Genomic DNA, 27,774 nt, shown 5'->3' on the forward strand with positions numbered 1-27,774 from the left:
TCTCTGTATCCTACCACAACACCATGGCCAAAACTCGGCCGAGTGGCCGTGGTCTGAAGCTTCCATCAGATATACCAGTGCTTTAGGACCCTACCCCAGAGATCGTCACCCAAGCCTTGCGACCGTAGTACTGCACGATTCTGAGGTATACCGTTCAAGTGACTGGGGTTGGGACAAAAAGGACTGGGCTAGGGTACTAATAGGAACAATTGGTGAAGAAATCAAGGTAGGATGCAGAAAAGTGGAGAAATCCCTTCATGAGAAAGCCACTACCATTGCAATCGCCGGGAATTACTTAAAATCAGATATAACTAGTAGCTTGCACCCTAACATCACGGCGAGTCTCTGCCCCAAGACAGTATGGACATGTAAAAAGCAAGTCCCCCTAATACTGTGCTGTGGCCAAAGGAAGGTTGGTAACTATACCTTGGACCCTGACGCCAACAACGTCAAAGTTACAAAGCTTTGTGCGGATGAACTTACTGACTGTTGGCATAATTTTACTTTAACCAGACCAACCTATGTAACATGCTCCTGGCAGAATAACACAACAGATGAGTCCAGCTTGAAAGGTCTGACCTACAGGTTCTAAATAAATGCCATAGAAAAACCCACACTGACCGCAGTAGTTGCATACCATGGTGTAAGCACCCCCTTAGTGTTGGATGACAAAAACAAGGTTTTCCCTCCTTTCGTGGCGACGCAAGGTGATGAAGTCGCAATAACTTGTAAATTAGTGGCTGGATCCCTCACCGAACATGCATACAGTTATGGCATAAGACCCCATGGCCGGACTTTATATTGTAGAACCCAAAATCAAGACTGTTGGCTAAATTTAACTGCTAGACAATTTTCCTATAAAGTCATGTGTGGAAAAAACAATACAAAATACTGGGGGGAACTTGATGTTAATGTTGTAACACCTACCACCCAACCACCGGATGTGTTGAGCCCTACGATTTTTCAATTTGGGCCATACGTAATTAGAAAAACTGGCCAACAACAAATATTGTTTAATCCGGCATGGTCTCTCAAACAAATCAAATTGCTGATGCAAAATAATGTCTCAGACGTTCAGCCAGCTTGTTCACCCTTTCTACAGACTTCTTTTGAGGGATGGACAACCTGGTTGCGGAAACCGAATCCTTCCAAAAAACGAATGGAAAGAGACATAACCGGTGTTGTGGGAACAGGATTGGGAATTTTGAATAGCATCGATTCAGAAGTACTAATGAATAAATTGGCTACCACAGCTGGAGATGTAACCAAATTACAACGGCCCCTGCAAACAACCTTAACAGCTTTGGGGACTCAACAGTGGTTGTTATCAAACATATTACCAAGTTGGGAAAAGGTAAATGTAAATGACCACAAATTGATAATCGATGCACTTGGTGCTACACAAAATAACATCTCTTTGGCTCTCAGTTGTATCCAGGCCCAGTTGTGGATGCAGTTGGTTGCTGCTTTAATTATAAGAGAAGGTGAGGAAGGCACTTTTCCCACTGAAATTCGAAAGATAGTCTGGGACAGTGCCACTGATCTTGAAAAGGAATTCCAGTCCTGGTGGAACTTAGTAAATTTTACCTATGATCCCAGCACAAACACAGCCACAGCCTTTGTACTGACTATACATAATGCTTCAGTGCATTCAATATTCCCCATCATTGCATTAGGGTTGAACCATGACGGAGCTATTCTCTATCCTTTCGAGCATAGGGAATGGGCCCGTCAAATTGGTGGGAGGTGGCAAACTGTCAATTTGGAAACTTGCATTGTCCGGGAACAACAAGGGTTTATCTGTGAAAGTAATGCAATTAGAGCTCAAGATATCTGCTTGGACACAGAACAGAACGTTTGCAATTTTGAAATTCACCTAAACGAGATTCGTGAAACAGTACTGGTATATGTAGGCAATGGATGTGCATGCTTTAGAACTGCTTGTGATAGTGTTTTCATAGAAAATTTGGTAGTGAATACTAAGAATCATTCAAACTTTTGTGTCTGTAACTTTACTAGGATTTCAGGATGTGATTTTTCCTATATAGCCCCAGTTACTTCTCACCATCTTTTGCAGTCAAATTACACACTGATCCACCATCTATTGCCCACTCCAATTGGAATGAACCTCTCTCTGGTGAAGCAATTGATGCTCCACCAAGATTTGATCGAAATTTTGGAGAAGATCAAGAAAAACGGACAGAAAACTCTAATAGCTGTTCATCACAATGTGGAAAAAATACATCGTGTTTTGGAAAGGGTAAAGACAGATGCTGAACACAGGTGGTGGGATACTCTATTTGGGTGGTCACCTACTGCTACAGGTGTCCAGAACAAATTGTGTCATCCCACCATTGTTCTCTTGATTTTGGTTTTAATTGGTTTTATCAGCAATCCTATACATTATGAGTTGGAGAATAATGAAACGGTTAGCACAATTGGCATCTGTGACAAATGTATCCAGATCGGTTACTGTTGGCATCCCTAGGGTTATTGACACAAGGTTTTAAATAGGATAAAATATGATTTTTAACTAGAATTGATTATCTTCAGATTGCAATTAAAATTGTTTAATCAAAATTTTGCTTTAAAAATTTGATTTATTTCTAATCAAAAATTGAAAAATTAAAGACTTGAACAAATTGTTTAAGATTGTTAGTAATCAAAAATTGAATATAATTGATCTGTTTTGTTTTCCTTTTTTCTCCTTTTCCTTATCCTGTCCCTTATCTTTTTCCTACTTTCCTGTCTCTGTTTTCCTGGATATGCTACCAACTTGGACGAGTCCTGAAGACACCACAACTGAAGACTCCACAACGACTCTGCAAAGGGGTGCTCTTGACGACGATCATGAGTCACGGGTTTGTGTAAGGGTCGGTCCGAAGTTCCCCTCGATTTTGCCTCCCGACCGTCGCAAGGAGAACTAGAGGGCACCCACCCAGGCTGACTCTGAACAATGGTTTCCTGGCCCAGCCAAGGTGGATGCTCGTGACTGTGTGCTGGTGTATTGTGTTCACTGGACTGTGCTCTCAGGGCACCAACCAGAGATTGTGTTGTACCACCATCTGAGGAGTGCTTGACCGTACCTGTCTCCTGCAGCACCACACAATGGTCCATAAATCTTCCCACCTCTTGGCCAGAGGCCACTCGCTTTGGAGAAGGACTATAAATGAGCGATCCTCTGAGAAAGACCCTTTGAGATCTCTCCACTGATGAAGACCCGTCTACCCCCTGGAGAAGACCCCTGAGATCTCCCCACGGACGAAGACTCATCTATCGGATGACCCGGGAGGACGCCCGTCTCGTCTGTTGGTAGCTATTTTCCCATCCCTTTCCTTCCTTCCCCTCTCCCTATACTTTGTTTCCTATACCTCTCCCCCTTACCGTAAGTGAGTTGTTGGCATTTGATGAAATGCATTGCTGTTGTTGAATAAACTGATTTTCTGCTGTTGAATAAACTGATTTTGTCCCCTGCACTTTGCCTGTTTACACCTTTAAGATCAAAAGAACCATCATGACTCCCGCTCTGTATTAATAGTGGATCGTGAAAGCGGCGCCAGGCATGGGCGAGGGCGGTGAACGAAGCCGAACAAGTCCTGTGCTTGTGTGCACCATGATACAGGCTACTAGGAGAGGAAGGTGGCTGCCTCACACTTGCCTTCCCAAGTGCCCTTAGCAGTTGGAAGGAGCAAGCTGAAGCACTGCTGCTTGTGCTGCTCCTTGGTTCCCTTGCAGCCCGCTGTGGAAATATTGGCGGTCACTTCTAGACGCCAAGTTGCAGAGAGCACCACGGTGAATGCCGCGGAGAAGGGAAATACAGAGTGCAGCGAGGAGCTGGACGTGGCTTACGTGCAATAAGTAGAAGGTGAACCTAGGCACTGCCTCTTCAATCTGGCCCCCTCTGCTCTAGTAGCAACTTTTGCAAGTCGGCAAAGCGAGCTGCGAGTATGTAGAATGGAGGGCAGCGAGACGCCATGCGTTATGCGCCCTTTCAGGGCTTCTTGACAGAGGGCTACTTTAAGAATGCCTTCTTCTTCCTCGCGTGCTTCTCGCTTCGCTCTACCTGCATGGAGTACACCACAGCGAAGGTGTGAGGAAGGCCACTGCTCCAGCGTTTGCCAAGGCGTGCAACGGCTGTGTGCTACTTTTCCAAGCAGCAAGAGCACTGAGAAGTGAAAGTGGTTGTGAAGTAGCTCTTTCAGTGCTCTTGTCCTCTTTGCTGCACGGCGCTCAAAAGCCCGGTGTCCTGTGGCTTCGTTCTTCGCCTTCTGCCATCCAGACAGGTCTGAACTTCAGCGGTCAGATTCAGTTCTGCCCAACAGCTTGTCCTCAGTTCTGCGGGAAAGCACGCCCTGTTGCCTTGGATCCGAGTGCAAAGTCCCTAGCGAGCTCTCACTCAGTGCAATGCACCCGGAAAGATGCTTGCGCTCGTCTTTCAAGGTGCGATTTCAAAGAGCAGAATCAGCAGAAGCACAAACTGGATGACGATTCGGGATGATGTAGTACACGTCTCTCTCCTGGCACATTTTCCTGTGCAATATGTCCCTCCAGGTCCTCAGTTCATGCGAAGCTCTATGTACTGTGAACGCTGCTACTTGCAGCTGAGAAGGACCGTGGAGCTAGCAGCGAATTTGGACAGCGCTGAGCACGTATTAAAGGAGCGAGAAGCGCCCCTGCAATGCGGTGCTAATAGCAGCTTCCTCGCGGAGGGGGCAAACTCCAAACAAAGACCTTCTCGTCCTGGCAACAGATCTCTGTGAAGGGCGTAGGCAAATAGCTTTCGTTTTCCATTCGAACTGAGAGAAAGGCAGACTGTTGCACGGAGCTCTGAGAACAAAGGTGCACGCCCTAGGCGTTGGTATGACAGCGGCAGGAGTGTCGTCTGAGCGGCATCACATGAGGGCCCCATGGGGTGTGGGTAGAGAGCCGGTAGTGCCCCCGAGCGACACCTGAAGTGATATCCGTAGGACCCAAAAGGCCAGCGGTGGCATCGAGTTTCACGGGTAGGAGGCTGCTAAGCTGCTTTGAAAGCTTGAGCTCCTCTGCTCTAGGACAGACTGGGAGAGCTGAGGGTGTCCAATCTGGAGAACAGAAGGCTCCAGGAAGACATTCGAGCCCCTTGCAGTGCCTGCTGGGGCTCCAAGATAGCTGGGGAGGGACTTTGGAAAAGGGTCTGGACTCGCAGGACAAGGGGGAATAGCTTCAAAGTGCCAGAGGGCTGGGGTAGATGGGATATTGGAAAGGAATTCTTCCTTGTGTGGGTGCTGAGGCCTGGCACATGTTGCTCAAAGAGGCTGTGTGGGTGCCCCATGGCAGGAAGTGTCCAGGGCCAGGCTGGAGCAGACATGGAGCAACCTGGACTAGTAGAAAAGTGTCCCTGCCCATGTCAGGATGTGGGAAGAAGATAATCTATCTCTAAGGTCGCTTCCAGTCCAAACCACTCTGGGATTCTAGGATTCATGGAAGGCCCTTTTCCAAGTGAAGTGTTGTATCTCTTGGCTCCCAGCTTGTAGTTGCCAGTTCTTCTGGAAGCCGGCCCCGCCAAGCTGCTGTGATGAGCCATGGGTTCTCAATAGGACGACTGTGATATATTTGCAGAGAGGAAGGCTGCAGACAGATCTTCAAGGCCCAGGTAAAACAAGCAAAGGCTTGAATAAAAGCCAAAGGTTGGTTGTGTTAGTCAGTTTGCTGGCTGTTGAAATGGCCCCAGGTCATTTTCAACATTTCTAATTTGGATTTGTTTGAGTAAAAAATGAATGTGTTACCTCCAGCGTGGGCTCTCCAATGCATCTCCATGTACTCCCATCTCTTTGTTGTATATCAGGTTCTATTAACTGAAGACAGAATCATAACACAGTAGTAAAATATTTAGAGGTGTAGTTAGCCAGCTTCAGGAGTTTTCAACTCTGCTGTTGACTTTTCTGGTAACTGTAAGCAAGGCAACACAATCCACTTACTCCACTTTTCCTCTCTGAGGAAAAGATGATCTTTTTTTTTTTTTTTCTCATTTTTAAAATAGCCTCGTTTGAAGAGAGTTATGCATGTGGCATGTAGGATTCATTATTTTACCTTTCTCTTCTGCTGTCTTTGGCGGGCTAGTTTTTTTAAATTTTTTTTGTGGCTGTTGTCCATTCAGTAGGTTTGAAAGAATTCTAATTGTTGAGATGATGGTTCTTTGAAGGCTCACTTAGCCCACCTTTTGGGTGATGGAAATAAGAAGACAAGGTCCTCTAAAAAGAGTAAAAAGCATACTTTAAAGAGACATTCAGAGATGACTGCTGATGCCATGCAATTACTGTGTAATCAGCAGAAATGTGTTGTAAAGACACCCATCAGTGACTTCACAAGAAAGCCACACTCAAGACAGGTAAAGAACAGAAGCATAAAACCCCAAAGGTCTGAAATGGACAGATTTTCATTGGGAATGAGCAACTCCCGAATTCTTGGTTCTAGAACTAGGGGCTTGTAATAAATAGACTGTCTCCTTGCCAAACGTAAAATTGGGTGTAATGAACTGCTCACTGCCCGTTGAAGTGCAGGGCTAGTAGACTAATATTTGCCAAGGCAGGCATATTGTATGGCTTTCCTGTTAAAAGAAATTGGTTTTGCTCATAGCAATCTAGCTATGTACTCAGTCTGACACCTATTTTTTAGGCTATATTTCCAACTAAATGGCTTCCATGATGATGCAGTAAGTTTATGTCATGAACAGGAATGAAGTGATTGCATGCATCCTTTTTTACCCTAAGCCAGCTGCTGAATAATGAGACAGAGACTCTCACTGACGCCAAGGAGTGCCCAAGCTTTTGGGAAAAGCACTGGGCAGATAAAGCCTATTTCCACATTTCTTGCTAGCGTCTCCTTCAAAGTTCATGGGTTTGTTCATCTTTTAGAGCTGTTCTAGATGTCTTTGTAGTTTACATGTACTAAATGTAGCAGGTATTGCTTTCATGCCGTCCTAATAGATTTGAAGTTGGGATCTACTGAGGCTTCAATGTCTCAGAAGAAGCAACGTTGATTCTTTGAATTCTATTCTTGAATGTGAGAATGATACCGATGTAGTTAATGAATTAATTAAATAGAATTCACTTGAATGGAAAAATTGTCTTGTTCATGTAGATTTTAACTTGGGAAATTGATATTTGAGTTCTCCTTTTCATTGTTGTTGCTTTTCTGTATTCTTTGATTGCACAGATAGCAGATGTACTGACCAAGTATTCTGTGAAACTGGAGGAAATGTCCTTCCTCTTGGCAGCTGATGTTCACAAGCTCATTAACGCTAAGGCCATGGTAAATGTTTTACCTGGGGCAAGATAGAAGTCTGAATATTCCTAGAATGTCTTCCTTTCCCCAAATGAAATTCATTTTTTCTGCCTATCAATCACTGAAATATAGAAGAAATTTCTACTTGGCAGGGTATTGGTTATCATTTGTGTTCTTTTCTCGCCTCATTTTCTGTAGAAGAGACAATTTTTTGTTTGTTTTTGCATGTCGTATGCTGCTTCTACTTCTGGTTTTATTTTTTAATACACAGAATGTAAAGAGAGCACTGCTGGATAATGAGAGGGCAACTGCCAAGCTACTCTTGAATCGAATGAAATCAGAGCTTGAGAAAGAAAAATGGCATCAACTGAAATGGCAAGGGAGAATCAAGGACTGGAAGCTCATGCAAAAGAAGTGTGTAGTTCAGAGTTTCAGGTCAAAAATTTGGCAGTCTTCTTTTGGACAATGAGCAACACAAAGTGGCTAGTGTTCACTTTTGGTTTCTATCAAAGTAATACTTGATCATTTTTTTTTTTACTTGATATCACGTATGATATGACATATATCATGTGATTCCATTCTACATATCTACTTTCCATCCTGCAGAGAATTTATGGCAAGTGAAGAATTACAGAATCCCCCAACTGTGAATATGGAAATGCAAAAGTTGATAAAGGAGCAGATGGTACTCAGTGAACAGAGACTGAAGGTTTTGCAATATATTGGGTATGGCAAAAGAGGGTATAGCATAAAGGAAAACAATTGTTGCTGGAGTTAATGAAGGACTTGGCTACAAAATGCACTTTGCTTCCTGTCATTGTGTGATTGCTAAATGCAGCGGTAAGGCAGGGACTACATCTATTTCTGTACAGTTCTTTTGAATGGAAAAAATGCATTCTTGATTTTCAGTGCCCCAGCTACGCTTAATAGATGGCCATCAAACTCTAAAAATGGAGGAATGCAGAAGTAAATCTTGAAACATAGTAGAAATGGGCAAAGATGGGTGGAGAGCTAGAAGTCGGTGCTTTTGTCAAGGCCTTTTTTCTCCATGGCATGGGATTTTATTTCCGTAATAAATTAAGAGAGGAGTCTGGATAGAAATCTAAGGTTGCTACGTTTGAATATCCATCCTGAACACTAGACGCATTGGTGTGGGTGCAATGCATTACGATCTTTACAGGGAGGTTTTCTACCGTGGATGTAGGAACAAGGTAGATGACAGTTAGTTCCTTATCGGGCAGTAAACAGTTGGCCTTGAACAACAACAATCTCAGGTTTATTTTCATTGCCAAGATGGCTGTAAATAAAAGAAAGCCCAGTAGTATGGATATTCGGATTCATAATTTTATATTTGAAGTACTGACTGGTTTGTATTTTAGGATACCTGACTCTTGTTTCCTACTTTGATAGCACCCTGTTGCCTCCAACACATGCCAAATCTGATGGAAGCCAATGGTGCAGAACTCTGGAGAATTGAAACAAAAGTCTAGGTAGGCCGGGAAATCCTAAGAACAGTCTGGAATTCAAGCAATATTTTCTTTTCTCCCTGGAAACGATGAGGCAGACAGTTGCTTTGAGAGTGCATGCTTGCTCTATTCTTTGTTCCGTGTGTTCCCACATACCTTCTCAGTTGCTTGGAGGTGGCAGTAAGAGCCAAAGAAGCTGCCTGTGGCATGGCTTTCCTTTGGCCAGTACAAACACCTGTGCATGGTGAGATCTAGCAGGAACTGGCTAGGTTAGAATGAATCTGGGGGAAATCAAAAGTTAATTTTGACATGGATCCCTTCTCAATCATACAAAAATACTCCTTTTTAACTCTTGCAGAAGAAGAGGGGAAGTATGAGAAGAAGAGGGGAAGTATTGGAGATACTTCCTTTCTCTGTGTCCTTGCAGCATGCCTTCCCTCTCTGTGTCTGCCTTCTCTTGCTCCAGAGCACATCCTGTTGGGATGTTTGTAGCCTGTATGGTAGCAAAGATGTTGGTAGCGATTGTAAGTACCTTGCTACTTTGAAGCATAATGATAAAGAGCTGTGTATGAAAATGGCTTGATTTCTTTGGCTGGTAGTGTCTGGTGTCTGTAGGCAAAGGTCTGTAGGCACTGCTGGGATCTGTTCGGCGTGCTGAGATTCAGCACATGGCCTCTGTCATGTTTCCATGTCACACTGCACTATGAAAAATGGGAATTTTGACTGTGGTCTGTTCCATAGCATTCAGACAGCCCTAATGTGGAGTGCGTGGAGAAAATGAGCATCCAGTATGAGCTGGTCGAGGGCAAAAGTCAGGAGAAAGGGCAGATGTGCAAGTTGAGTGCCACAGCTTTTGGCTGTGATAGCCGTGGTCCAATCTGTCATTCGAGTAAAATGCGTCTGAGGATGCACCAAACATTGAGATAACAAGTGGAATTCCTTTTTAACCTCCACCTTACTCTGTTCAAAAAGTAAGCCATCCGTTTGGTTTCACGGTAGTAGTTGATATTTGTACTTGAAATGTGGTCTGCACCATCATCTCTTCACTCATAGATTTGATCTCATTCAAAGTTCTAGGAACTCAGACGTTTAAGATAGCCAAGCACTTGCAACTTTAAAAGCCATCTAAAAATTGGTACAATACCGCTCTCCTTCCTGAAGATCTTAGCAGCAGCTCTGAAGCCATAGAGGAAGCAGCACTGTTCACACACCCAGGAGGTCTTTCCTACCTGCTCCATCAGAGCCACATTAGAAGAGCAGTATGGACCTGAGGGGCAGATGCACATACTTTCACACACCTCGCAGTGGGACTGTGGTTAGAGCTGGAGGTTTGATACTCTTCCTAATAATTTGAGCCGTTAAAACAAAGCCAGAGTAACAGACCAAGTGAGAATACAATGCCAGGTTGCGAAAAGAGAATGTTACCTATCTGAACACCTACATAAATTCCCCATCATTCTCTTTGTTTAGGAGACCAAGCCAATGTCCGTGTAAATGAAAACAAGTGTGAATATTGATTTATCTTGAATCAAGACTCAGCTTTATGTCCAAGTCAAAGGCAAATAAACCAGAAAGGCTCCGCTGAGCACAGTGAAGAACTAACATGGAAGACAGTAATTTGACCTCTTATCTAAGCAGTGTTGGAATGTTTCCGCATCCAAAAGGAAGGATGTCAAATGCTTCTTTGGAAATATTTTAACTTCTGTGCATTTCTTTCTTTGTAATGAACTAATCTGTAACAAGCCAGGACGTTATTGTGTTCTGTAGAAACAGATCAATGGCAACATTTAGCCTAAAGGTATTATGAGCTTGATCAGGAAGTTCCATTTAGATTTAAAGGCACTGTAGTCATATTTAATTTTATTTTTCTCCGTACTTGAGTCTCTTAAACGGGGACCTTCAATTGGACAGGAACGGGACACTGAAGCAAATTGTAATGGATGACGTAATGGCGTACCCGGAAGCATTTTCTGGGAATTGATTTCTTCTAGGTGTCCATCAGCCAGCATTTTAGTGTGAAGGAAATCTTCAAACAGGTAAAACAAAAATTCTTGTTGTTTTAAAACATGACTGCTATATTAATTTTTCACTTTTTTGAAAATTTTCATGACCTTTAAAATTCAGACTATTTCAAGTATTGTTTCAGCCATTGAAGAAAGTGCTTTTGATACAGATAGGAGAGGGAAACCAAAACATTTCTCAGAGCCACGCTTTCAACTCTGTCCTTGTTACAAACGGCACTTGAGCAAATTCATTTGCCTTTGGAACAGAAAACGGCAAGGTAACAGGCTTATCATTACGGATTTGAGTGTTCCAGGTTCTTTAGATAGTAAGTGATCTTTTCAAGATGACCTCTTACTGAAATAGATCCCTTTTGAGAAGGGATATGGATTTCTTAGAAGAAAGCAAATCCCTATGTTAAAACGGTGTGGTGGGTGTTTTTTGTTGTTGTTTTGCTTTTAGAACTTGCAAGGCACAATCGACTTCATAGTTCGAGATCCAAATAAGACCACGACATTCCAAACAGGTGTTTCTTTTTGGTTGTTTTTCAATCGGTATATCTTTGGATTGTAACCAGTAGAACTGTGCTTGAACTGGAAAGAAGTAGCGGAGGTTTCAGAAGTGGAACATAAGGTGGAACGGTAAGCTGAGAGCATTGTGCAAGGAGAGGAAAGAGGGGAAAATGGTAAGAGTTTCCTGAGTCGGAAGGGATCCCTAGGGATCGTCAAAGTCCAACTCCTGGCCCTGCACAGACACTCCAACAGTCCCACCCTCTGCATCCCTGAGAGCATTGGCCAAACACTCCTGGATCTCTGGCAGCCTTGGGGCTGTGCCCATTGCCTGGAGAACCTATTCAGTGCCTGACCAGCCTCTGAGGGAAAAAACCTTTCCCTGATAGCCAGCCTAATCGTCCCCTGACACAGCTCCTGGCATTCCCTTGGCTCCTGTCCCTGGTCGCAGAGAGCAGAGAGCAAAGCTGTCCCTGTGCTGCCCTTAAGGGGAGCTGAGAGGTCCCAAGTGAGGTGTGAGCTCAGTGTCCTCTCTGCAGCTGAACCAAATGCCCTCAGCCACTCTTTGTATGGCTTCCCCTCCAGCCTCTTCCCTATCTCTGTGTCCCTCCTTTGGACATTTCTCCAATAGCCTGAGGTCTTTCTGACATTGTGGCATCCAAAATTACCTAAAGGGCTTGAAGAAAGCGCAGTCCCAGCCGAGAGCAGAGCAGGACAATCAAGCTCTCTCGAGTGAGCAGTGCCACAATATAGAGACAGTTCTCAAAAATCAGCTGGAGAAATAAATCTAATAGAGAAAAGTGATCTAGGCACAGGAAATGGAAGAAGCAGGGGAAGAAGAAGATGAGGAGAGGATTCCTTGTAAAAGTGAAGAAAATGAGCATGCAGAACAGGGACTAAGCATTATGCAGGTAAGTGAGCAAGAGAATAAGTTTGAAAGTGAGGGCAGTTTTGTCCAAAAGAAGGAGGAATAGGGATTCTTTTTGCTGAGAATGAATAGAAAGTTTTTTTTCCGTTTAGTTTGTATATGAAGCACCCAGGGCTCTAGATCCTTTTGTGGGAAAATGGAGTATGTAAAGTTGCTGGTCATTATGGGGCGAATTTAAAGGTTTTTGGGGTCCCAGGTGAATTTTCGGGTAGAATTCTGGGGATGTGGGGGTTCCCAGGTGAATTGGGGGGGGGGAAATCTGGGGAGATCCCGGTGAGTTTTGAGCGGTCCCAGGTTGATTTTGGGGGAGAATTTGTGGAATTTTGGGGGATACCGGGTAGCGAGGTTTGGGGTGACTTTGTGGAATGTGAGGACTCCCAGTTGAATTTTAAGGAGAATTTGTGGAATTCTAGGGAACTCAGGGGAATTTTGCGGGGAATTTGGTGAATTTTAGGGTATACATGTCAATTTTAGGGTTCTCAGGTGAGTTTTGGGGATGCCAGGAAAATTTTGGTGTGAATCCACTCGATTTTGGGGTATCCAGGTAAGCATTTGGGAGTCATGGGAGAATTTATGGATGAATTTGGAGGGATGCAGGTGGATTTTCCAGGGAATTTTGGTGATTTTTGGGAGTCCCAGATGGGTCTTAAAGTGAATTTGATGGAATTAGGGGTATCTGGGAGGGTTTCAAGGTGGATTGGAGACATTTTGGGGTGAATTTGGGAGGTGTTGGTGGGACTGGGTGTTGGGGGTGATTTGAGGGATTTTGGGGGTTGCAGGTGGGATTTTTGGGTGAAGCCCTGGGATTTTTGGGTCCCCCGTTAATTTTGGGGTTAATTTGTGGAATTCTGGGAGTTGCCAGGGGAGTGCTGGGCATCCCAGGGGTGAATTTTGGGGATTTTGGGTTTCCCAGGTGAATTTCTGAGGAGAAAAGTTTCAAAAAGGTTTTTTTTTGAAAACAAATTAAAGCCAGAAGGTTACTGAAAATTAATAGATGTGATGCAAGTAGGTAATATGCAGACAACACACAGCGAGACAAATCATGGGAAAAATACAGTGGTAACACATGAGTGTGTGAGGATGGGATCAGTATAGCTAAGTCTCAGTTGAAGCTGAATTTGGAAAAGCATGCCAAAAATAAGAATAATAAAGGCACCTACATGTATTTCAGTGGGAAAAGGAAGATGAAAAGAAACCTATCACACCTCCCCTATTCCCCCCCACCCCCATAAGCCAGACAGGACTAGTGACAACAGACAATGAGAAGGCTGAGGTACTCAACAAGTGTTGGTCTGAATTTTTACTGCCAGTCACTCTTTCCACATCTGTCAGCTTATTGGACTGGTGGACTTGATTCTAAGCCATAGTAGCAGGTCAGCTTTCAGACCACTTGAGGAACCTGAACATGCAAGACCATGGGACCCACCCAGAGGCATTAAACGGCCCTGAGAGAACTGGCAGCTGTAGTTGTTAAGGTGCTTCCTCCATCATATTTGAGAAATCAAGGCAACCAGCTGAAGTCTCCAGACACTGTGTTGTATTGACTCCAATACTCTTGGTCTTTTTTGTAAATCTTAGAGATCTGAGTCAATTTCTGCAGAGGATTCCCAATGCAGTTTCAAAAATGGAATCTTTGTTATTGGTCCTCATGTTGATCTTGGATATTTCCATTTTCTGCACTCCTATATTTTCGAAGCATTTGCAATGACTGAAAAGAAAGCTGAGACGAGGCATTATGCTCTTTCCAGTGATATAAATGGACCAGTGTTCTTTTCAGACAAATATATTTTTGCTGTGTCTAAGCACATGTGCATACCTGTGTTTGATTTATGTGTCCAGGTTTTGGCAATGGGGCAGCCACAGGGCCGTCCTGTGACAATGGGCCAGGTGCTGCCCTGTCCCGCTTTCTTCCAACAGGCTCCACTTCAGGATGTCCTCCCTGCTGAGAGAAGAGGTTGGGGCAGCACCTTTAGAAATGTGACTTTCTGGGTTTGTTTTGTTATGTTTTGTTATTTTTAAAGTTACTAAAAACATTCACTCTAATTTATTGATCTGTTAGGTTTGGAGGTTTTTTTCAGTTTTGGGTGGGTTTTTTTGTGGGCTTTTTTTGGGGCCTTTTTTGTCTCTTTGGGGGTTATTGGTTGCTGTTTTTTCTGTGTTTGTTTGGTCTGCTTTGTTTGTTCGTTTGTTTGTTTGTTTGTTACGTTTTTGTAGAGTTTTTTAAGCAAATTGATTGGAAAACTGAATAGTCCTCCACTATAGTCTCCTGGATTCACCTGAGACTCTTCCTAGGCATCTCCCTGATCCTTTTTGCAATGAGTCTCACATCATCCTCCTGAGGAAACTGTGTGCTTATGGTTTGGATGGGTGGGCTGTTTGCTGGGTGGAAAACTGGGTGATGGCCAGGGCCACAGAGTGGTGGGAAATAGAGTTCATAGAGCTGGTCCCCAAGGCTCAGTCTTGGGCCCAGTCCTGTTTAATATCTTTATCAGTGATCTGGACAAGGGGATAGAGTACACGCCCAGGAAGTTCACAGATGATCCAAAGTTGGCTGGTAGTGTTTTTTTTCTTCTGGAGGACAGCAGGCTCTGCTTCTCCTTCCTCCTGTTCTGAGGTCCCTGCTCCCTCTTCATCCCTCATTAAGTGTGCTGATTTTGTCACTTGGATGAGAAAACAAACAATTTTAGCAACAATACTAGTGGCAGGGTACAAGAAAGGAAGAGTTCACATGAATCCCCCCCCAAAAACAGACAATACCTGATGGCTCATCTGCCCAGCTTACTGACTACACCAGAACCCATTGTCCCCCAAAGATACTCCCTTCTCCCTGCCCCCAGCCATGATGTGAGATGGAATAGAATAACTAAGATTAAGATTCTCCCTATCTAACTCCATCATTCTTCGATTCTGGGAAAGAATATTTCTTGAAGTTCTATCATTTCAGATCATTTGAATTTGAATTTGCATACTAAAAAGTCTAGCCAGAAACTCATGACAATGTTAATAGCCCATTCTAGAATGTCTGAGATGATATACACTTCTTTCAAGAGAATGTGATACCTCACGTGACTTCTCCAGAATTTAAATGAAAAGCGGGAGTAGTCTACAAGATTCTTGCTGCCATCTGGATTTCCTGGTATTTGGCTGGTCTATGTAAGCCAACCAGCTATTCAGCAGAGGGAATATTAGTGTGATACTTGATGGTATGTGAGATGGAACACAGTAATTTATGCCTTTTTCCATAGTGATAAACCTGTAAAGAAAGCTCCATAATGCTCAGACAAGGAGGCTGCTGGACTTCAAGCAGCAAAGACCCAAAACGAACCAGTGAAAAGGTGTCATTGAAAAAAAAAAGCCAGGTGGGGAGCAAAGTGATACTTAAGGGCAGTTTACTGAAAGAGGAAATCTAGTGAAAAAAAAAGTCCAAAAGTGAAGGAAAATGAAGGAAAATGAAACTAAGGAAGGAAATCAATCTCAGCTCATCATTTCAGACGCTAACAAGTTGTCATTGCAATGATGCATAAAGTGAGAAATAATAAATATGTCTGCGCCAAAATCTGAAATATGAACTTTATTGCATTCTGTCTTTCACGGAATCATACAACAGTCTGTGATTAAAGATCATCCAGTCCAACTTCCTTGCCAGATAGATCTTACAGTCGATCAAATTGCTCAAGACTAGGCAAACTGATAAGGAGCACTCTCAGTGATGGGGCATTCACAATTTCTCTGGAACACCCGTTTGAGTGGCTCACAAGCTTCATTGTAGAAAAGTTTTTCCTTTTAGCCAATCTAAACCTAGTCTCAGTTTGAAAGCAAGGCCCCTTGTCCTGTCTCTGCAAACCTTCCTAAAAAGTCTTTCTCCATTTGTCTTATACCCTCTTTACATATTCAAAGGCCGCCATACTGTCTCTCCAGAAACCTCTCTTCTCCAGGCTAATAGATCCTACTTTTCACAAGAACCAGGTCATAAACTGAAATGGAAGACATCTCAGGAGATCAGATCATCCAACAGCTCAGCGTAAGAATAGCTCTGAAGTCAGATCAACTAGCTTAGGGCTGTGTCTGTTTGAATTTTGAAAATTACCAGGAATTGAAATGCTTCAAGGAAGACAACTCTGGGTGGCTCCAGAAACAGCCTGAGAAACTCGAGCAAACTCGAAACGTCAGAAACTACCACTGCTTTCTCTCCCTCAGCCCAAGCAGTCACAAAGAAGAAGTGTTCCCAGCAGGCTGGGATAGCACACATATACACTACATATACATGACAGGCATCGCCAGCAGCCACATCCTGCTCCTTTCTGTGGCTGGCAGGAGTGAGACTGGATGTTTACATGTGGGCAAACTGGGTCTCTCCATCAGCTCAGACACTCAGCCTGCCCAGTGACCCCACTGATTTCCAGTATTCGCAGTGTCCCAAGGCCACAGCACTACTCCACTTGCTGGCACAGACCATCACACGCCTCCTAAATCAGTCAGGACTCCCCTGGTCCCACAGCCAGCACCCCACTTGCTCTCCCCCGGGCCACTGCCATTGTTCACCAACTTCTCCAATTTGATCGTTGCTGGTGCTCTCAACACTGGCACACCCAGATGTTCTGCAGCTGTTGTCTCCTGGTGGAAAGGACTTGTAAAGCCATGTTTCCTAACAGGAGTTCCACAACCTTTCAAAGCAACCTTTCCTGGGGTATGAACAATCTCATTTAAATGTCAACATTTCTTTTCCCATATGTGAAATCAGAATTTCCTTCTTCCGGGCAAGCCCAAAACAAGGCACAAACTACATTGCGCCTTCTGTTTCAAATGTGTCTTGGTTTGAAAGACAGGTATGGTCTAAGGAAAGGCAGGAGCCCCTTTTCTGCGATGCAGAGTGCAACCCCCCTCCCTTTTAATTATTTTAGGTCCAATTCAGACGCGTTCAGGCAGGAGATATGGGGATAAGAATAACAGTTCTTTACTGGTATCTAACAAGGCAGAAAACAACCACAGCTATAAAAATTGGCGACAGAACATTCTAGCTCCGCTCCAGTCCCTTCTGGCCACAGGCCGTCTCCCTGTGCTGTTACCAGTGCTGTGGGGGCAGGGCAGGTCCCGCACAGTTGAAGAGGGCTGGGTGATGGCGGCCGCGGCCCAGGGGTGAGAGGGGATGGGGAAAGTGACTCCCCCTCACGGTGTCGGTCGTGGTGCTCAGCAGAGTGTCCGGAGATAGTAGGGTGAGCTGGGAGAGCAGTAGAGCGATGTCCAAAGGCAGGGAGCGTGGATCTCAGTGCTGGGATGGCAGAGGAAGATGCCAGAGCGGAGCCCAGGTTGTCCTCCCACTCCCGAGCCAAGCTAGAGAGAGAGCCCTGCTCCAGACCCCCCATCCCACCTTTCCTTTTCCGGTTCCCCCCGCCTCCCCCTCCAGCCACCCCCCTACGAGAGAACATTATCTGTCGTTTCAAGGTGTAGCCACAATTACTTAGCATAACAATGGGAGAAAATTCCACTGAAAGAAAAGGGAAGAGTTCAACCTCCAACAACATGCTGACTTCTTTGTAAACAATGCTAGGAGAATACCTGTTTTGATCCAAGCTAATCTCTGGTCCTTATATTGCTTTCGGCAGTTAGTTTTGCTTTGCTATTTACTTGATGTCCCGTTGAATTGTTGAATCATAAACAGACTATCTGTCTGTATAGCAGCATAGCAGTGATGAATAAATGCAAGAGAAGGAGCAAGGTGATTGTTTGCTAGACTCTTCCTAGAAACTGAGAAATCTCTTACTTAATGCTGACCACAGGAGATGGAGGAAGCATCCTACATGATGTCAAAGCAATCAAACTGTAATCACTTTTATGATTACAGTCAAGGCACTGCTTTTGCCACCATAAGTGGAGTGCAGGGAATCTTAAAAGACAACACTGTAACTGTTGTCCATGCTCACTGACAAAATAATGCTTTTACAGCGGAGCAGGTCTCACCGCAGCTAAATCATGGCTTCAACTGTACACCGCCTTCAAAAAAGCCCATGAAAACACAAATGAAAGGATTTGGAACCCAAGGGAATCTCGGATGGTGACATCAGCTCACTTTGGATTCTTTCCAAATTCTCAATTCCATTTTCTTCCTAGCCAATTATCCCACCTAACCTGAGATGTAATTTATGGATTTCCAACACATCTAGTTACCTTAGAATTAGATTGCCACTAGGCAAAAAGACAGAAAGAAGCAGTTAATTTCAGACTGAAACCAAGGGTGTTTAGAACAGAAATACTTGGACGAAATTATTCTTAATAAAACCAAATCTTGTAGGACTTACCCATGTATTTTTGGAGGTGGAAAAAGTTTTACATCCAAAAGTCCCTGGGGAGCTCTCACTCAGTGCAGTGTGCCTGGAAAGGAGCTCTCGTTCGTCTTTCAAGGAACGATTTGTCACAGCAGAGGCAGCAGGAGCACAAGCTGGATGACGAGAAGGGACAATGTAGAACACGTCTCTGCCCTGGCACATTTTCGTGTGCGATATGTCCCTCCAGGACTTTGGTCCTTGCGAAGCTTTATGTACTGTGAGCGCTGCTACTTGCAGCTGAGAACGACAGTGGAGCTAGCAGCGAATTTGGAGAGCGCTGAGCAAGTAGTCAAGGAGCGAGAAGTGCCCCTGCAATGCGGTGCTAATAGCAGCTTCCTTGCTGCGGCGGCGAGCTCCTGCCACAAGACCTTCACTTCCTGGCAACAGATCTCTGTGAAGGGCGTAGGCGAAAAGCTTTCGTTTTCCATTCGAACTGCGAGAGAGGCAGAGTGTTGCTTCTGGCCGCCGGGGAGTGAAAGGGGAGCCAGGAGTGGGCGAGGGAGGTGAACGAAGAAGCACAAGTACTGTGCTTGTGTGCACCACGTTACAGGCTACTAGGAGAGGAAGGTGGCTGCCTCTCGCTTGGGTTCCCAAGTGCCCTTAGCAGACAGAAGGAGCAAGCTGAAACACTGCTGCCTGGGCTGCTCCTTTCTTCCCTTGCAGCCTGTTGTGGAAACATTGGCGGTCACTTCTAGGCTCCGAGTCGCAGACAGCGCCACGGTAAATGCCACGGAGAAGGGAAATACAGAAAGGAGCTGGACGTGGCTTACGTGCAATAATAGAAGGTGAACCTAGGCACTGCCTCTTCAATCTGGCGCCCTCAGTCTTGGTAGCAACTTTTGCAAGTATGCAAAGGGCACTGCAAGTATGTAGAAGAGAGGGCAGCGAGACGCCGTGTGTTATGCGCCCTTTCAGCACTGCTTGACAGAGGGCTACTTTAAGAACGCCTTCTTCTTCCTCGCGTCCTTCTTGCTTCGCTCTAGCTGCATGGAGTACACCACAACAAAGGTGTGAGGAAGGGCACTGCCCCAGCTTTTGCCCTGCCGTGCAATGGCTGTGTGCCACTTTTCCAAGCAGCAAGAGCACTGAGAAGTGAAAGTGATTGTGAAGGAGCTATTTGGCTGCTCGTGTGCTCTTTGCTGCACTGCTCTCGCCAGCTCAGTGCCCTGTGGCTTCGTTCTTCGCCTTCTGCCATCCAGACAGAGCTCAACTCCAGCGGTCAGTTTCAACTCAGCCCAACAGCTTGTCCTCAGTTCTGCGGGCAAGCACGCCCTGATGCCTTGGCTCCGAGTGCAAAGTCCCTAGCCAGCTCTCTCTCAATGCAATGCACGCTCTCGCTCGTCTTTCAAGGAGCGATTCCAACCAGAGTTTGTGTTGTACCACCAACTGAAGAGTTCTTGACCGTACCTGTCTCCTGCAGCACCACACAATGGTCCATAAATCTTCCCACCTCTTGGCCAGAGGCCACTTGCTTTGGAGAAGGACTATAAAAGAGCGATCCTCTGAGAAAGACCCTTTGAGATCTCTCCACTGATGAAGACCTGTCTACCCCCTGGAGAAGACCCCTGAGATCTCCCCACGGACGAAGACTCGTCTATCGGATGACCCCTGAGGATGCCTGTCTCTTCTGTTGGTAGCTATTTTCCCATCCCTTTCTTTCCTTCCCCTCTCCCTATACTTTGTTTCCTATACCTCTCCCCCTTACCGTAACTGAGTTGTTGGCATTTGATGAAATGCATTGCCGTTGTTGAATAAACTGATTTTCTGCTGTTGAATAAACTGATTTTGTCCCCTGCACTTTGCCTGTTTGCACCTTTAAGATCAAAAGAACCATCATGACCCCCGCTCTGTATTAATAGCGGATGGTGACATTAAATTGGTGTCATGTACAGGTTATTCTGACAGACAGAAGGGATGCAAGGTTGTCTGTAGTCTGTATCAGGGGAAGGAAGTCTTACTCCAGCCACACCTAGCTGGCCACCTTGGATGGGTTAGCCTGTCTAGAAAGCAAGGGGGGGGTTTCTGATTTCCCGCAGACTGCAGACACCTTGGTGTAGAGCATGCCCAGACTCGCTTGAGGGCTCTGTCGACAGAATTTCACAAAAGATCTACTGGTGCAAAAGGCGGGTCACTGTTGTTGTTGTTGTTGTTGTTGTTGTTTTTTATGATGTTTTTGATACTTGGTGTAGTGAAGAGACAACCTGGTGTTTTGTAACTAAGGAGTGCCTCCCAAGTAATTTGGTCTCATCCCCCGTGAAGGGGGGCACACAGCGAAAGCTGTTTCATTGTGTGTGGTAACTTAAGCAATAGACCGCCCTGTTGTGGTTTTTACTTATCCCTTCACAAAATGACTGAGAATTCCTCCGTAACAGATAAAGCTGCATTTTATGCTCTATTAACTAAATATAGCGCCAGACTGTCCCAAGGTGGGGAGGAATGGGCGAACGGTAATTGGTTTAATCTGGAGAATGTGACTGATAGAATATATTGTTTGCAACATGAATCAAAGTTCAAACTGGGCAAAAATAAAACCATACTCTGCTCAGTTTTGGGAGGTTTTCTTACGGCAGCCATAGAAAATCGCTCTAAGCGAGTTAGTGAAGAAAGTACAATTATAGATTCTTTGCAAAATCTTGTTCAAATTCTGCAAAAACAATTAGATCAAGAAAGGAATGAGAACCGTTTGTTGCGAGATGAAAAACATTTGCTACAGGCTGCCCTAAGAGAAGAAAGTACCAAAAAAGTAAGACAGAATGAAACACACGCAGAAACAGAAGAGAAGGAGATTGTTCACATTAATCAAATTTATCCCCAAAAGGAGTTAACTATAATGAAAAATCTTGGGGAACACTGCTGTCCGAAGTTGAGACCTATGTTTAAAACACAATATACTTATCTTGGTCCTGATGATTTTGTACCAAATATTTCTACAAAGAAATCCCATATTCTGCCACTGAATTAGCAAAACTGACAAAGGAATATGGGCAACTCCATCATGAGGCTTTTACTTGGCCCTAAAATGGGGTTTTTCACCTTTCTTCCAGTCTAGCTCAGGTGTTAGGGTGAAGTTTCCCTGGGCCCTTGCCTAATGGACGTAAATAAGATAACAAAGGAGGCTCTTTTCCCTAATGAAGTTACAGGGTTTATTTCTCATGGGTAGCGAGGAAAAGAGGGAGGGGGAGAAAAGAGGGGAAAAAGAGACAGAGACCAGGGGGTACCGACCTTTTCTAGGCTCAGGAAAGGGGGGCGGGGAGAAATTGGATCCCAGCCAGGCCTGTATGGCCAGGAGGGGAGAGGGACCAAAATACAGGGCACAGCAGGGGTCATGGAATGTACCATTTACAATGTATCTAGGAAATGCAACATCTCCCCGTTTTTTTGTTTAACAAAGTTGAAAGAAGGATATTAGTTTCATTCAAATTATAATGTTGCCCACCACTTGCAGTTGGTCGGAGGGTTAGATTGTTCTAAGTTTTTCATTTCTATGTGATTGACTACTGAGGTAGAGGGAATGAGACCATTAATAGCCTTGAAAACTAAGTGACGTAGGATCCCGAACGCCGTTATTACAAGGAAAAGAATAACAAAAACTAACATAATTGTTTCGACTATAGATGTCCACCACCCTGTGAGTCCCCAGCTTTTGAACAGTCCATTGAACCAATCTTCAGATTCTTGTTTCTCTTGTCCGATCAAGTTGTTCATGTTTCGGAGGGCAGCATGGATGTTAGGAGCTCTCGAGGTCAGGTCCATACAGCAAAGTCCTTCAAATTCCTGGCACTCATGTCCGTGCAGTAGCAAGAGAAAATCTATAGCAGCATGATTTTGTACTGTGGCCTGCCTGGTAATTTCCTCGTCTTCTAGGAGGGAGCCGATTGCGGTGCATGTTAAGTTTGCTTGTTTGACTGCCCAACACTTTAGGTGGCCCAATTCGCCTAGAGCTTTAGTTGCTGCAACCCACGGAAGAAACAGGGACACAGCAATTCTTTTGGACTTGGCCCAATGGAAAATTTCAGAATCACAGTTTGGGTCCAAATTGTCTGCACTTCTTTTTTGGATTTTATTACCTGATTTGTTTTTGTGAGTCCAATGGTTTATTAAGGTTTTGTTGGGTGCCAACAGGGACAACTGACCGAAGGTGCATGGCCCTCCTAAGAGCCGAGAAGGAATCCCTGCCCACGCCCGGTCTCCACAAATTAAGAACAATCCCTTAGGGAGGCTTTTGGGGCTTGAATAAGTTGGGGTGTCAGCTGCAATATGGCTTATAGTATTGCACCACCTTTTGGCAGTGAATTCCCCACGATATTGCGTTATGTTGTGGAATTCCTTTATGCTAGAAGGTTTTGGGAAGATCCTAAAGTGAATGCAATATTGTGCTGGGTAGGAACCTAACAGCTCTAGTTCTTGGGGTTAGTGAGTTGATTTGGGCAAATTTGGCAGCAACTCCTCTATGGGGTTCTTACTTACCCCAGCTTGCTGTCTATGATTTTTGTGTGATGAAATGGTGTGTGACTAAGGAATTTCATTGGACAAGTGTGTTTTAAAACTGGCTGAATATTCTCCAGCCTTCAATGGGATTCCTGCCAGGCAGGTGGACATAGGGTTTGCTGTTGCTGCTGTGGACAGACATGTTTTCTTGTTGGAGCGTTTGTGCCAGGGTCACCCAGATGTTCTGAAGTGGTTGAGGGACGATCCATGCAGCTGCCAGACTGTTCAGTGTTAACAGGAAGGCAGCTTGGATGGGGTTCATTACAGGACTGAGAGAAGAGAAGCTTTTTTCTAAAAGGAAAGACAAACATTATAAAACCTGTTAAAAGTCTCTATCTGCAAGAATGCCACCCTCTATGAGGATTTTTTTCCTTTTTTCTGGCGGCGTCTTCTTTTTGAAGCCACAGCCACCTGCTCCTCGTTCCCCTCAATTGGAGCAGGATGTTTGGGAACATACGGTTTCACCCACATTTGGGGAATCCACCGAGGGCCTGAGGGAGTGGATATGCACACATAGCTACGCCCCCAGGTAATGAGCTCATAGGGACCTTTGACTTCCGAGGTTTCTGGGTCCCTAATCAAGACTGGAGGATGTTGGGATAGCTTGAACTGTTTACCACTGTTAAAGTGACGTACCACAGGTGGACTCATCTTCTCAAATGAACAATTCAGGAAACTGATAGTAAACATGGCTTAGCAGAGCTTCTGCTGTGGAGACATCCATGCAGTTGAACTGCTCTGTTTAGCCAAAACCTGCTTGAGTGTCTGATTAGCTCATTCAATTATACCTTGGCCTGTGGGGGAGTGGGAGGTGCCAGTTTTATGTTCCACTCCCCACTGCTGGACGAATTCCAGGAACTCCTTGGACTTATGCGCTGCGCCCTGATCAGTTTTCATTTCCTTAGGGATCCCCAATACTGAAAAGGCTTGCACTAGGTGTTGTTTGGCCTGCACTGCCCTTTCTCCTGCATGGGCAGAGGCATAGACTGTGCCTGAATAGGTGTCAATGCTAACATTTGAGGCGACCAAAACTAGGAATGTGTGTGATGTCTGTCTGCCATACTTCACAACTGGCAAGACCTCGGGGGTTAACCCCATGCCTATTGATGGCATGGTGTGCAGCTGACAGTTGGGACAGGTGGCCACAATGGCTCGAGCCTGACTCCGTGTTAGCTGGAACTGACGCATTAGACCTGGTGTATTCTGGTGATACTGCTGGTGGCTCAGCTTTGCCTGTTGGAAGATGACAGGAAGGCGTGCTTGTTCTGCTGGGGTTGCTTGTTCTGGTGGGGTTGCAAGGGAGTCTGCCTGACGGTTCCCTTCTGCAATTTTGCCTGGCAAATCTGTGTGTGATCTCACATGCATCACATAGAACGGGTGTTCTCTATGAGAAATCAAATAAATTAGTTTGGAAAGCAACCTGAAAAGCTGCTCATTCTCGATGTCTCTGAGCACTGCCTACTCCGTCCTGGATACTACCCCCGCTACATAGGCAGAGTCTGTTACCAAGTTTATTGGCTCTGAGAACTTCTCAAAGGCTCTCACGACTGCTGCCAGTTCAGCTACCTGGGGTGACCCCGCCGCAAACTCAACATCAGCTTCCCAATGCTGAGTCTGAGGATTTCTCCAAGTCATCACCGACTTGTGGGATGCCCCAGATGCATCCGTGAACACTGTGAGAGCTTTGAGTGGTCTCCGACTCCTCACGAGGATTGAGGTGGAATTCCTCATTGAACAGCTTGTGAGAGGGGGCATGGACTGATATTTGTCCTCTGTAGGTGTCCAGGGCTAATTGGAGACTGGCATTGCACTGGAGCAAGTGCTCAAACATCTCTTTAGTCAATCTTTCAGGAGAGTTCCTTCCCTCCTCAGACAGTTTGACTGGGAGGTGAATACGTGTGAAGTCACAAACAGCTAGTTCATACAGTCTGATCCTTGCTTTCCGAATCAGCTGAGCTATTAACTCTTGTGGCATAGTGATAGTTTTGGATCTTTGGTGGGAGGGGAAGTCCCACTCTATGATTAAGAGTGACTCTCTCTGCCCCTGGATCCATTGGAATATTAACCCGTGTAAGCGAGGCAGTTTCCCTCGGACAATGAATATGAAGGGCAGCTCGGGCTGGTAACGGTGAGCTTGCCTCTCTCCTAAAGTCTTTTGTACCTTTTTGATTGCAGTCTTTGCCTCTGGGGTCAGTTCCCTGGGAGAAAGCAGCTCTCTCTCCCCCTTCAATAAATTGAAGAGAGGTTCTAGGTCCTCATTAGTGAGACCAAGCCAGGGCATAACCCAATTCAATGACCCACACAGGGAATGGAGATCTGGTAAGGTTTTTGGATTACAATTAATTTCCAATTTCTGCGGAACAATGGTCCGTGCAGTAATTTCCAGGCCCAGGTACTTCCAAGGTGGCATCCTTTGGACTTTGTCCTCCTGCAATTCACATCCAGCAGAGGTTAAAACTTTAACCACTAGGTCAAGTGTGTCTTGGAGTAGAGAGTTATCGGGGGCACACACAAGCACATCATCCATGTAATGAAGGATGATGGCCTCCCCTCTCTGGGCACGCACCTGGGACAGCAATGAGGCCACATGGCACTGGCAGATGGAGGGACTACATTTTAATCCCTGGGGCAAAACCTTCCAGTGGTAGTGCTTCATTGGGGCTTCTCGATTGATGGTAGGAACCGAGAAGGAGAACCGTGGGGCATCCTCTGGGTGTAGGGGAATATAGAAGAAACAGTCCTTTATGTCTAGAACAGCCAATTGCCAATCTCTGGGATGCATTGTTGGAGAAGGCATTCCAGGTTGGAGAGACCCCAAGTCCTCAATTACTTTGTTTATTTCCCAGAGGTCGTGGAGCAGCCTCCACTTGTCCTTCCCCGGTTTCTTTATCACAAAAACTGGGAAATTCCATGCACTTGTGGTCTCCTCTATGTGGCCTTTAGCCAATTGCTCCTCCACAAGCTCCTCAAGCGCCCTGAGCTTCTCCTTACTCATCGGCCACTGTGCTACCCACTTTGGGGTATCATCTAGCCATTTCAACTTTTGGGTAGGGCGCCCCACAGTGGCCGCTTCTAAAAATCCCAAGGAGTCTTAGGAATAATCAATTTCACCCCCCACTGGGACATTGTGTCTCTTCCCCATAGAGGGCATTTATAGTCTGTAACAAATGGACGCATGCTAGCCAATTTTCCATCCGGCCCCTAAATTTGTACGATGCTTTTTGATATTTTTGCCAATTTGACTCCTCCTACAGCCTGGATTCTGCCTGCCACAGGCTGAAGTTCCCAATGTGGCGGCCACATCCTTTCGGGTATGATAATCACATCAGCACCCGTGTCCAGTACCCCCTCCACATGGAGGTGATCTGATCCACGGGTTAGGTTACATGCCAGAGAGGGCTTGTCCTCACCCACCACTTCTGCCCAGTAGACTTCAGGTGATTTTCCATCTACTGGGACCTCCTGTGGAACAGGAATGGCCTGGGCAAGGATTTATCCCTCAACCAGGTAATATGGTGGTAGAGGACATCGTGCCAGGAGAATGAGGCCAGTTATGCTTCCCTTGATGGTCATGGGAGCTACCTCAATCTCTGGGGGTGTGTGTGCTGTGTCCCCGACAACAAAGCACTCACTGTCCAGTTTCATGTGGTTTAACATCACGTCCTGTGTACTGTTAGGTAAGTCCACTGTAATGACTGTCCAATCAGGTGACCTGAAATGAAAACCTTTGGTAGTCACAAGCCTAAAACGGCCTAGTGGCTTCCAAACCTTGTTAACTGAACATTTAATATTTTCATTGCCATGCATCCCCACACCCTCTATCCCATCCTCCTCCTTTTTCCTTATTAAGAGAGAGTCCTTTGGGAGTGTGGGGACCGCAGCATTTATAGCAGAGCGCGCTATTGAGTTAATGGCGGATACGCACTGTAAAGCTGTTTTTTTGTTTGTTGGTCTTCTTCTGTTTGTGGTTGTGTGGACAGTCTCTGGCAAAGTGTCCTGGCTGCTTGCACTGGAAGCAGAGGATGTGCTGCAGCTGCTCTGGTGACATTGGTTGCTTCTTGGCTTCTGGTGTTACAGCTGCCATGGTCTTTGGGTGTGCCAGTCCTGGATTTCTCTCGTGTCCACTGAGCAGTTCTGCTTTCCTGGCGCAGGCTTCTATCATCTGTGCTAAGCTAGGTGCTGGCTCGAGGGGAAGGCCAAAAATAACCCTACGGCAGGTTTCATTAGCATTCCTCTGAGCCATCTCTTTAATTAATTCAGCTTGTACCACTGGATCAGACACCTGTCTTTCCACTTGCGCACGAAGGCGGTCCACAAACTGTAAGAAATTCTCAGAAGCAAACTGTTTAATGTTAACATAACTGCCTTTAGTATCTACTGTTGGTAATTGATTAAAAGCCTTTTCTGCAACATTGCATATTTTATCCAGGACAGACTTGGATAGTACTCTGGTTTGGCTTTCGGGGCAATGCCAATCCTTTTCCCCACATAGGTGTTCATATGTCATTATTATCAGCATCTTTTGCATCATCTGAGCTTTTTAAAAGCTCTAGTAAAAGCACTTTCAAAGATCTTTTCCACAGGCTTTCCCATAGATCATATTCTGAAGGAGTTAACAGACATCGGAAAAGCTCTTTGATATCATATGGAACCAGTTCGTTTCAGGTAAAGGTGGTTCTCATCATGCCTTTAAAGATTTCACTATTTCTACCAAATTCTTTCTCTAATTTACAAATTTCCTTTTTTATCTTGATAGGACAAAGGTTGATAACTTCTTCTACCATTCCTCTTACCAA

Source organism: Sturnus vulgaris, chromosome W (assembly GCF_052056855.1).
Source record: "Sturnus vulgaris isolate bStuVul1 chromosome W, bStuVul1.hap1, whole genome shotgun sequence".
Taxonomy (NCBI): domain Eukaryota; kingdom Metazoa; phylum Chordata; class Aves; order Passeriformes; family Sturnidae; genus Sturnus; species Sturnus vulgaris.